At 46.8% G+C, this 12,500-nt stretch overlaps 1 protein-coding gene across 1 annotated transcript in view; it reads left to right on the plus strand.

Moving 5' to 3' along the window:
• LOC125043176 (transcriptional coactivator YAP1-like) overlaps window positions 1-12,500 on the plus strand; it is a 179,574-nt gene that overhangs the window by 840 nt on the left and 166,234 nt on the right. The gene's annotated exons all lie outside the window — the stretch shown is intronic.

Here is a 12,500-nt window from a genome sequence, read left to right on the forward strand (position 1 = left end):
GCTTATCCCCCCAAGGTGAGATCCGCCTACCAGAGTAATGAGGAAGGTGTCGTTTACTTTTAGGCCCATATCGGTTTCAATAAACGAAGAATGCTTCACCAGCAATTGCCTTATAGTTGCTGGTAAATGTTAACCTTAAAATATATTCGCTTTGTCTCCGTACAAACACCTAGTATAGGTCATTAAAGTCGGTACTTTTATCTGTAATATCTTTACCTTACGATGATCTGTGTGACCACCAGGTGACCTCGCTATTATAGTCGAGGTCAACTGAGGTCACACAGTCCACCAGGTAGCAACAAACCCACCGTCAGGTCGTGAGTAAGATGACCTTTGTGACCTTGGGCAGAGGGGAGGGTTGGGGCGGTTGGATAGGGGGGGAGGGGGCATGAAGGTGACACAGGTAAAGTCAGTGATTATGCTTGTTCAGAGGGAAATGGCTGTCAAGAAATTGATGTTTTACGGGACTAGTTCTTGTTTGGCGTGGGTGATTTGGAATCACGATGATTAGATAAGACTAGATAATAGATAACGCGTGTTATCATGTGAGATTTGGCAGTGGGCGACATTCATGCAGTGTATGGTCGTGACCCGAACGACCCAGTAAAAGGCATGACCTCACTTTTAACCTGACATGTGTAATGCTAAATTAATTTCACAACCAAATGAGAGAGAGAGAGAGAGAGAGAGAGAGAGAGAGAGAGAGAGAGAGAGAGAGAGAGAGAGAGAGAGAGAGAGAGAGAGAGAGAGAGAGAGAGATATGAAGGCTCTATGGATATCTTAGGGTACGTTGACCTGAGGACAAAAAAAAAAAACTTGACAGGTTCCACCAGCTTTACCGTTTTGATTGTAAAGCTGTGCATTTGCCCAGCGCTTGACTTGGCTCCTCGACAGACACGTACTGTGGTTCCTACACTTTACAAAATTTATAAGTATTGAAACAATACTCTTTAATTTAGAGTTAATGCGTATGTATTTATACTTTGATGTTTCTTTGCAACCGCATTTTTCTATATTGGTGGGACACGGGAGACATTGTTATTAAATGCTCGATTACACTTATTTTATTGTACCATTACACCTGGGTAGTTTGGCTGTATCTATGGTTAACGTGTATTCACAATTTACATATCTTGCAATTTGTTCGTACTCAAGCTTAAATAGAAAGCACATCATACCCACGGCCGACTCTATCTTGATATCTATTCCTGTCTGCGTATTTTTTTTCAGGAGAATATATATTGTTACTATTACCGAAAAATTGTTAATGCAACCAGATGTGTGAACTAAACATATAATTCACCCTGTAGGAGTTTGTTCTAACTTTGCATACAGCCAGCCAGATTCCCAGCCAAGTTCAGACTCTGCCTCACATAACACGTGGTGGTATTCCGGTATGGAGTTGTCACAGAGTGCAATTTGTCCTGCTATTACACGTTACAATTTTCTGTGATAGGGGTCAAGACTTTACAGTTTAGTTGACAGTGAAGATAACATTTAATTTGGTGATGTTAACCGTGCTCTTTATGCACCTGCGAGTTAAAATTCAGTGCTATAACACTTTTTTTGGATAAGGAATGTCAACAAAAGTCACGCGCTGGCATCCTCCCCGAGACTTGCGTAGGCGGCGGGGTTGCCTAAAGTTTTGGCGGGAAAGTATGGCTCCGATCCGAGTTGATAGGGGTTGGGGGGTCATGCTAGGTCACGTCGAAGGATTTGACAGCTGCTCTGATTTGAACCCGACTTCCACTAGATTCATTTATTCGATTTTTGGCGAACGTATTCCATGAATTTGCTCTGCTATATCGAAAACTCTAAGGAGAATTAACAGACTTGTTGCGTGACTGTCGGCAAGGGTAAGAGGGCGATGGGGGTACAAGGGAGATGGGGGAAGAGGGGGGGCACAGCACATGCGCTCATTCTAACCTGGCGATCGCGCACGCGTTCCCGGGGACATCAACATTCCTGAGGGATAAATATTTCGGGTCCTCAGTGGCGTCAGGTTGAGAGCGGGACCTACTGCGCTGGCCATAATGCTCGCGCTTGTATGGTTTGCAGGTCCTTCCAACCTTACCTATGGAGGGAGGGAGGGAAGGGGATTGAGAAGAGGGGAACACAGGCGGGCGAGAGGAGTAAAGGGAATAGATAGGAGGTGGAATGATAGATAGGAAAGAAGTATTTCTCTTTGTAGTTCTAAACCTCCGCTGCAGTGTCTGTAATGTACCCCGCAGTGGATTACATTAGATATGAATAAATCACGGATTGATGAGGAGATGCGTATTGTATGTAATAACAATAATGAACACATATATACTCCCTGTTGTTATTGTCAAAGAAATAGCCATCATGCAGATAACAAATGACAGGTTAACATGATGCGCCATGACAAACCGGGGTTGCTTCTTGTAACTCGCCGTTATTTTTGAGTTACGGCTTTAAAATGAAAATTTATTTGTTCTTTGTATGCTTTGCTGTCTCGATAATGCTAAATATGATCGGTAAATATTGCCAAGCTTCTGGTAATGAAAATCGAATTTCCGATTACGTTAAAAATGAAAGCTTTAACTTCCGTCAAAAATATATTGTTTATCATTCTGCCATTTGACACAATTGGACAACGACAAATTACATCGCGACAAAACATTAAAACTGGGACAACAGGAACGTTCCATATATGCGGGGTGTCGGCGAACACCCTCGTCTGTCATGTTTACACCTCCTGTGGCCTGCACGCACCTACGCCCTTACCTACACGCACATATCTGACGCATTCCAGAAGGATAAATTCAAGCGGACGTCCATGGCGGGAGTTATCCTGTCTCCTGTGGATATTCCCAAGGCGTTTTAAGGCCTCGGGGGTAGAATGGAGCTTTGCTTTATAAGGGAAAAACGACTCACAAAGTTAGGGAATATGTTTTTTCTCTCGTTATGCCTTTGAAGGGCGTGTGTGTTGAGGGTATGGTGCGGGGGGTAAAGGGCAGGGGGCAGGGGGTGTAATTTTACCTGGCCACGGCCGACTCCATCTTGTCGAGGCGAATTCCAGAGACCGAAATGCAAGCGAGAATCACCGGTGGACTGAAGGACGCTTGCAGGAGGCGGCAGGTTCCTTTTCTTTGAAGAGTGATCGGCTATTTGTTTGACTAGGATGATTGGCAGTGATTGAATTTACGGATTTAGGAGAAAATGTAATTGTTTTTTGACGTTTCGTAATAATAAACGTAGTGGGTGAAGACGAATGGGTGACGAAAATGGCCACAGTATAGAAAGTGTATAATGTTGAAAAAACAAACATGTGAGTGAATGCGTGCGTGAATGTTCCCTGTCTGATTTTTTTTCTTATTTAAGAATGGCCTCTGTAGAGAAAAGGAGTTTATCTAAATGTCATTGACTGTAATTTTAGGCCTAATTATTTTTGTGTAGCAGTGCCGTATTATTGTTGTTTTTGTTTATATGTTTATTTTGTATGGTTTTCTACTGTGATCATTTCAGCATATCATGGTCTACTTCTACCATTTTAGGGGTTGACGATATGTTTTATGACGCGCATGTTTTTTTTCCCTTCAAAGTAAAGATGGTGTTTTATCGTCCGGCAAGCACCTGATTTATGTTATTGGTTAGTATTGGTGTTTGCATAGAATGGAGGGCGGTGTATTTTATTCACATTCGGCCAGTATCACGGTTTTTACTATATCCGATATACCTCTATTTAAAAAAAAAAAAGGCGGAATGACTTCAGAGTTTCTGGATTTTTCGTCAGAATCATATTTAATATATACACATACTTCATTTTTTCTCGAGGTATTTTTTTTCTAGAATATCCAGAAAAACATTAAATCAGTTTTTCGAAACTTGATTTTGACTAGGATTACGTATGTTTTTTTTGGACCACTGGACCCACTTACCCTATTTTTTTAATACTTTTTTTTAGTTATTTTAAATTCAGAATTACCTTAACATTTAGAGTTTTTCATTTAATTTCACTTATTTTTCACTTGCATTTTCTCGTGTCTTTTTCTTTAGTATTGCATATCATAGATTTTATCCCTCGCGTTCGTAATTTGTGAGCTTTTTATTATTTTTTAATTTTTTTATTGATTGCTTCCTTTCCTCTTATTTGTAAAGCGTGTGAAAACGGAGTGCAAGTAGACAGTGGATTTTTTGACATTTTTCTTACACACACACACATACATACATACATACAAACATACATATATATGTGTGTGTATGTGTATGTGTTTGCGTTTGTGATTGTGTTTGTGTATGTGTATGTCCGTTGGAGTCGTATTTCTTGTCTTTTAGTTTTCATATTTTCGGTCTCTCTTTTGTCCGTTTCTTCCCTTCCCTCTCCCCCTCCTTCTCTCCCCTCCCCTCCTGCCCTCCCTCTCATGTCTCTTTCTCTATCTGTTCTTTCTTGCCTCCCTCCCTCCCTCCCCTCTTCCCTCCCTCCCTCCCCTCTTCCCTCCCTCCCTTCTTCCCTCCCTCCCTTCTTCCCTCCCTCCTCCCTCCCTCCCTTCTTCCCTCCCTCCCCTTCTTCCCTCCGTCTCCTTCTTCCCTCCCTCCCTCCTTCCCTCCCTCCCTTCCTCCCTCCCTCCCCTCTTTCCCTCCCTCCCTTCTTCCCTCCCTCCCTCCCTCCCTCCCTCCTTCCCTCCTTCCCTCCCTCCCTCCCTCCCTCCCTCCCTCCCTCCCTTCTTCCCTCCCTCCCTCCTTCCCTCCCTCCCTCCTTCCCTCCCTCCTTCCCTCCCTCCCTCCTTCCCTCCCTCCTTCCCTCCCTCCTTCCCTCCCTCCTCCCTCCCTCCCTTCTTCCCTCCCTCCTTCCCTCCCTCCCTCCTTCCCTCCCTCCTTCCCTCCCTCCCTTCCTCCCTCCCTCCCTCCCCTTCTCCCAATCTCCACTTATCTCTTTCCTTTCCCGGCCATCCCCTCCTCATAATCGCTCTCTTATTTGTGTGTTGATTTGTCCAATAGCGATGAGCTTATTTATACAGCGATGCCTTTGTTTTCATCCATATGTTTTATTTCCAGTAAATCACAGCGGCCGTTTCACCTTGATCTTTACCGGCACTGTTTCCTTTCCTTCTCTGTTTTGTTTATCCTTAATCATCCTGTTTGTTCTGGTCTAGGCTGTCTATTTATTCTTATTTTTGTATTCGTGGTTTTTATTCATTTGTTCTTTCATCATGGGTTTTATCCACTTTCCCCATCGCCTTCTATGCCGCTCCCCCCTCTCCATCCTTACCCTTTTCCTTTTCTCTCCCTATCCTCTCTTCACCCCTACCCCCCTTTCCACCTTCCCCTCTGCCCCCTTTCCACCTTCCCCTCTACCCCCTTTCCACCTTCCCGTTTACCCCCTTTCGCCCTTCCCCTCTACCCCCTTTCCACCTTCCCGTCTACCCCCTTTCGCCCTTCCCCTCTACCCCCTTTCCACCTTCCCCTCTACCCCCTTTCCACCTTCCCGTCTACCCCCTTTCGCCCTTCCCCTCTACCCCCTTTCCACCTTCCCCTCTACCCCCTTTCCACCTTCCCCTCTGCCCCCTTTCCACCTTCCCCTCTACCCCCTTTCCACCTTCCCCTCTACCCCCTTTCCATCTTCCCCTCTACCCCCTTTCCACCTTCCCGTCTACCCCCTTTCCACCTTCCCCTCTACCCCCTTTCCACCTTCCCCTCTACCCCCTTTCCACCTTCCCGTTTACCCCCTTTCGCCCTTCCCCTCTACCCCCTTTCCACCTTCCCCTCTACCCCCTTTCCACCTTCCCGTCTACCCCCTTTCGCCCTTCCCCTCTACCCCCTTTCCACCTTCCCCTCTACCCCCTTTCCACCTTCCCCTCTACCCCCTTTCCACCTTCCCCTCTACCCCCTTTCCACCTTCCCCTCTACCCCCTTTCCATCTTCCCCTCTACCCCCTTTCCACCTTCCCGTCTACCCCCTTTCCACCTTCCCCTCTACCCCCTTTCCACCTTCCCCTCTACCCCCTTTCCACCTTCCCCTCTACCCCCTTTCCACCTTCCCGTCTACCCCCTTTCCACCTTCCCCTCTACCCCCTTTCCACCTTCCCCTCTACCCCCTTTCCACCTTCCCGTCTACCCCCTTTCCACCTTCCCCTCTACCCCCTTTCCACCTTCCCCTCTACCCCCTTTCCACCTTCCCTTCTACTCCCTTTCCACCTTCCCCTATCCTCTATTCATCCCTCCCTTCTTCCTCTTCACCCCTCCCTACTCCCTCGTAACGTAACTTAAGCTCCGCCCATAAATCAGGTCCCTAGAGGAGGTCAAGTGTATGACATGACACTTGCCAGGTGTGTTGTAGGGTCAGTAGGGGTCAACCACAAGCCCGACTCTTGTGGCTCTCTTCCTTTCTCTTCTTTTTTTCTGTCCTTTTCCTCTCCTTTCTTCCCCATCTTTCTTTCCTCTTCTCCTAATTCATACTCTCTTTTCTTCGTAATTCTCATCGTTACCCTACTTATCCATCCTTTATTTTTCTTCTTTTTCCTCTCGCGTTCGGTTATGACTCGCTGGATTTGTGATTCGTCGGGTATTTAAGAGTCGACACACAGGGTATGCCAAGGCCCCTAATGCCCCGATAGCCGTGAGTCGGCGAAGAGAACTCCGAAGCGCCCCGTGGCAAGTTGGTTATCGGAGCGTAATGTGGTATTTTAATCGCGTATTGAGCTGGTGAAGCCCAGGCCCCCGGCGCACCTGCCCGCCCCACTGCAGTGTTGTGAAGCCAAGCCGAACAAGGGGAGTTCTGCCGACGGAGGGAGGGAGGGGGGGAGGAAGTGTTGGGGGTAGGGGTGGTCTGTGAAGTAGAAAAAAAATCATTATTAATGAAATTATAAACATATGAATGAATTAGAGGGGGAACGGAAAGGGCGGAATGGGGATCCGGAGACGAGTACCTGAATAATAACTGAATAACCGAAGGCGGATTGAAGAAAATCTCTGGGAGAGGACCCGGTGGCTTGTGATGGGGGGGGGTGGGGGGTGCGTCCGGTCGTTCACGCTTCGGGGCTCTTTTGGTACTCAGGTGGTGACCAGGTGAGGAAGGTAAGGTGGTAGGCGACCTGTTTGGTCCATCAGGTGGAGGTAGTTCTTGTAGACTGTAGTATCAGGTTACCCGGTCAGTCCGGCCAGTGTGTTCATGTGGATGATTAGCAAACTTCGAATTCAGGAGGGAAAGAAAGACAAAAAAAAAAAATAAAAAAATAAACGCATAACTACGGGCCAAAAAAAAATATAACATACCGATCTCTGCATCCACCAAAAAATCTTGTCGATGCAGGGCACCTGTCATCAAATCTGGACCGTCGTTGAACTTTGCTTCTCCATGCGTTGTCAGCTTGTGTGTCGCGATGTCACCTGAGGAGCGAGTCAAAACACGGGTGTCTCAGGTGTCTCCAATGTCAACAGCTGTGAGGTCTTGGCATCCTTGTGGAGAGAGGGAGAGAGAGAGGGAGAGAGAGAGGGAGAGAGAGAGGGAGAGAGAGAGGGAGAGAGAGAGGGAGAGAGAGAGGGAGAGAGAGAGGGAGAGAGAGAGGGAGAGAGAGAGGGAGAGAGAGAGGGAGAGAGAAGGTAGAGAGAGAGGGAGAGAGAGAGGGAGAGAGAGAGGGAGAGAGAGAGGGAGAGAGAGGGGGAGATAGAGAGGGAGAGAGGGAGAGAGGAGAGAGAGAGAGGAGAGAGAGAGAGAGAGAGAGAGAGAGAGAGAGAGAGAGAGAGAGAGAGAGAGAGAGAGAGAGAGAGAAAGGGAGGGAGGGAGAGAGAGAGAAGAAAAAAAGTAACACTGTCTTCAAAATGTTATTTTCCAAACGAGCGTTTAATCCCGTGACAAACGAGGGAAGACGCCGACCCCATGGGGCGCCCTAGGGTTGTGGTCAGCCGTCTTTTCCTTCCCTTGCCCTCCCTCGCACAAATACACAAATGTTCGCTGGTAACACACGCGCGCGCTGACGCTCACACTCACACTCACACTCACACTCACACTCACACTCACACTCACACTCACACTTACACTCACACTCACTCACACGCACACGCACACGCACACGCACACGCACACGCACACGCACACGCACACGCACACTCACACTCACACTCACAGTCACACTCACACACACACTCACACACATGTACATACATGTGCTGACTCTTATCTTTCCACATCATTTTATTAATTCTATCTAAGGGAATTTATTCAGTAATTAATTCTTCCTGAATTGATGTCAGGAAAGGCGCCCAATCTGGCAAGGACGAGCTTTATCCTCGTGAGAAGGGGAGTCACAGGCTTTAAAAAGGGTCGTAAGTATTGACTTTAGTATGGCTGCGGCGATTAACAAAGTTAGGCGTTAAGTAATGCCATTAGCTAACGATATCGTTAGTGATAGCTATGAAGATGTTAATTCTCCTGCGAATAATGAAAATAAACAGCCACAACGCCACAATATTTCCCCCCCACCCCTTCCCCCCACATTTACCATCCCTTCCACCCTCCCTATTCACCCCTTCCCCCTCCCTCATCCTCCTCCCTATTCACCCCTTCCCCCCTCCCTCATCCTCCTCCCTCTTCACCCCTTCCCCCTCCCTCATCCCCTCCCTCTTCACTTCCCTCCCCCCACCCCGAAGCTGGAAGGTTTCACAGGCTCGCCCAGTTAATATAAGCCGCCAAAGAGAGGTTCCACGTGAGGGTGTTTATCTTGGCGTCAATGGGCATCGTTGAGTGTAACCAGCTAGCATCTCTTATCCTTGCCACGACCTGACCTCTGACCCTGCCCTCGCTCGGCCGTGTGGGCGCGAGTTGCGCTTGCCGTGGGCGTTACTGGTGCCTCTCAAGTGAAGTCTCACCCTCTCTCTCTCTCTCTCTCTCTCTCTCTCTCTCTCTCTCTCTCTCTCTCTCTCTCTCTCTCTCTCTCTCTCTCTCTCTCTCTCTGAAACATGGATATAAAAATGAGAGCGCACGCGCGCTCTCATTTTCTCGCTCTCATTTTCTCTCTCGCTCTCATTCTCTCTTTCGCTCTCATTCTCTCTTTCGCTCTCATTCTCTCTCTCGCTCTCATTCTCTCTCTCTCATTCTTTCTCTCTCTCCCATTCTTTCTCTCTCTCCCATTCTTTCTCTCTCTCTCTCTCTCCCATTCTTTCTCTCTCATTCTCTCTCTCTCTCATTCTCTCTCTCTCCATTCTCTCTCTCCCATTCTCTCTCTCTCCCATTCTCTCTCTCTCTTATTTTCTCTCTCTCACTCTCATTCTCTCTCCCGTTCTCCCTCTCTCCCTCCCTCTCTCCCTCTCTCTCACTCTCCCTTCTTCCTTTGTTTGATTCTGCCTCGTAATTTTTTTATTTTATTACTCTACGTTTTTCTCCTCTTTCTAGACTTTTGTCTTTCTCCCGCTGTTATTTTCTCTTGCTCCCACTTCTCTCTCCTGCTTCTCCTCCTTATCTCTCTTCTCCCACCGTTCTCACATCACCATTCTACCCGCTATCACCCCTCTCTCCTTCTCCCTACCTCTTTCAGTTCCCCTTTGCATCCCCCCTCATGTACGAGTGTTAGATAATGCTATTTTCTAAGTACCAATTTGTTGACTAAGGTTTGTGTGTGTGTGTGCGTCTGGCGCGCCCATGTTGTAAGGATTCTGTCTGACTCTCTCTCTCGTGCTTGTAGATGTTTGTTTGTGTACAGTGCATGTCGAATGCTTTTATATCCATGTCAGAGGGAGGGAAGAGTGGAGGGGATAGCGTAGGACGGAGAAAGGTATCGGAAATGGAGAGAATGGGGAGAAAAATAATTGAGGAGCTTGAAAAAAGAGAAGAAGAATGGATATGAGAAGTCAGGGATTCTTCAAAGCTATTTTTTGTTGTTGTTGTTGTTCCACGTACCGTTTATAGAGCCTCATCGTCGCTTTTCGTAAAGAACGAGAAAATATTTGCTGCGATAGGAATAAGGGGACAGGATGGAGCAGGGTCAGGACGAGGGACAACAAGGATGTTCGGGCTTAGAAAGGGATTTCCCTAAATTACAAGGAGCCTAATCACCCTAACATCCCTGCGTCCTTCTCTTGTCGACGAAGCTGGAAAGTAGCGTAAAATGTGTGAAGACAGCTTCGAATCAGACCAGAACATTGTGTAAATCAGGCGAATAAGCACACAGGAGAGAACCAAAAATGAAGCAGGGTAAATAGATTTGACAAATCAGTGATGAACTAAATAAGTGAAACAGAAAGTTATAACAGCAAAACGGAGTGACACTGCTTTGCGGACGAAATGATTGTGTGAGCGATTCGGCCCAGTGTTACAGAGGAAGCTTACGAACGAAACCGGTGAAGTAGGTAATTAAGAAAGGCGAATAGCAGAGAAGATGCTAAAATTTTAACTACAAACGAAATCAAATTAGATATATGGATGATCTATACAAACGACCAAGATGTCAAATCTCTAATTTTTTCCTCTTGTATCCCGCGTCTGTCCCTCGCTCCGCAAAATGGCGCTCGAGAGAAGAAAAAACAAAAAAGGCAGAATTTTCTCTTCGGCGAAACAAAATTTGGCCAAGAACAGAATTGGTGATAATTACAACGCTTCATCCACCGTGACAGCCACTCTGGCACTCACACATTAGTTACTTTGATCTTGACTCCTGTTTGCAATTAGCCTACAGGTCACGTGATAAGATGAGATGGTTACTTTGCCTGACGCGTGCGATTGAGTAAGGGAAAGTGTAGGGGTGAGAGTGAGAATCGGGTGCGTGTGTAGGGACAATACTGATAATGATAATAAGTCAGTGTGTGTGTGTGTGTGTGTGAGTGAGTGAGTGAGTGAGTGAGTGAGTGAGTGAGTGAGTGAGTGAGTGAGATGAGTGTGAGAGAGAGAGAGAGAGAGAGAGAGAGAGAGAGAGAGAGAGAGAGAGTGAGAGTGAGAGTGAGAGTGAGAGTGAGAGTGAGAGTGAGAGTGAGAGAGAGAGTGTGTGTCTGTGTGTGTGTGAGAGAGAGAGAGAGAGAGAGAGAGAGAGAGAGAGAGAGAGAGAGAGAGAGAGAGAGAGAGAGAGAGAGAGAGAAAGAGGGAGGGAGGAAGGTAGGGGAGGGGAGGGGAGGGGGAGTGAGTTATTTACCCATATATTTTCCGTGGCTTCGCTTTTTTTTCATTCCGGCAAAAATATAGTCTTCTCGTTGAGGAATGATTTGCCATCAAAACGCTGCGAGGGCTGGAAAGTGCTCATGGACAGCCGCATGAATTACCGCCCCTCATGACATTTTGACGGCCGAGTGCGAATGGCTCGTGAGGGACTCATCGTCTCATGAGTGACCGGTGCCGTGGGTGTCCCTCGTCGCCTGGGTTAGGATTTAACTCCCCCATTCGTACGGATAGATTTAAGAACTGTGTATTTCTGTTTTTTTTTTTTTTTTTTTTTTTAAGATGTGGAGGTCGCTGTTTTTGGTGTGGGCGAACTGACCCTGTGTGTGTGTCAGGTGTCGTCGCTTGCACATCAACACGAGACACCTGAGGTCGCGTAGGCCAGAGGAAGGTTCATGTGTTGTTATTTTCGCCGGGTTTCATTCATATTTTTTTTGGGGGGGGCTGTTTGGGTTTCTGACCAACTTGGCTTTCATTTCATATTTCTCTCTCTCTCTCTCTCTCTCTCTCTCTCTCTCTCTCTCTCTCTCTCTCTCTCTCTCTCTCTCTCTCTCTCTCTCTCTCTCTCTCTCTCTCTCTCTCTCTCTCTCCCTCCCTCCCTCTCTCCCTCCCTCCCTCCCTCCCTCTCTCTCCCTCTCTCTCCCTCTCTCTCCCTCTCTCCTTCCCTCTCCCTCTCCCTCTCCCTCACCTTTCCACTGCGACCCACCACGCGGACAGTCCTCCAACAACAATAATGAGCGTACATCCACGCATTCATTATATTATAACCGTTGTGATGATCGAGATAAAATTGCACCCCCACCCTCCTCCCTTACCTTCCCCTCTCCCTCCCACTCCCCCTCTCCATACCCCCTCATGTAAGGGCACGTGGCATGAAGGCGGGGTGAGCAGGGAGGGAGGGGCCCACAGGTGTGTCCACTTAACACCTGTCATAACAAACCGCTGGCATTGCTGTCACTGTCAATCACTCGCTCACTCTGGTATGGATTACTCTCTTTGCGATCATGGATTTCATCGCTGCAGGTCCTTTTATTTGTTCATTTTTTATTTGTTATTATGGCCCAGCGGGAGAAACTTGCTATAAGGTGTCGATTGTTGTTTGATATTCATGGGGAACACGTGGCTGGTGTTATTATAGCTATTATTATTGTTGTTTTTCTTCTTCTTCTTCTTCTTCTTATTATTATTATTATTATTATTGTTATCATCATCATGATTATTTCTATTGTCATTATTATTGCTATGGTCATTGCCATTGTTATTACCTTTGTTATTAGCATCATCATTGTCTTCGTCGTCGTTTTTGTTGTAGTTATTATCATTATCACCATCATCATTATCAGAATTAGCAACATCAGTATCATTATTATTTTTATTGATATTATTTGATTATTTAA

This window comes from Penaeus chinensis, chromosome 33, assembly GCF_019202785.1.
Source record: "Penaeus chinensis breed Huanghai No. 1 chromosome 33, ASM1920278v2, whole genome shotgun sequence".
Taxonomy (NCBI): domain Eukaryota; kingdom Metazoa; phylum Arthropoda; class Malacostraca; order Decapoda; family Penaeidae; genus Penaeus; species Penaeus chinensis.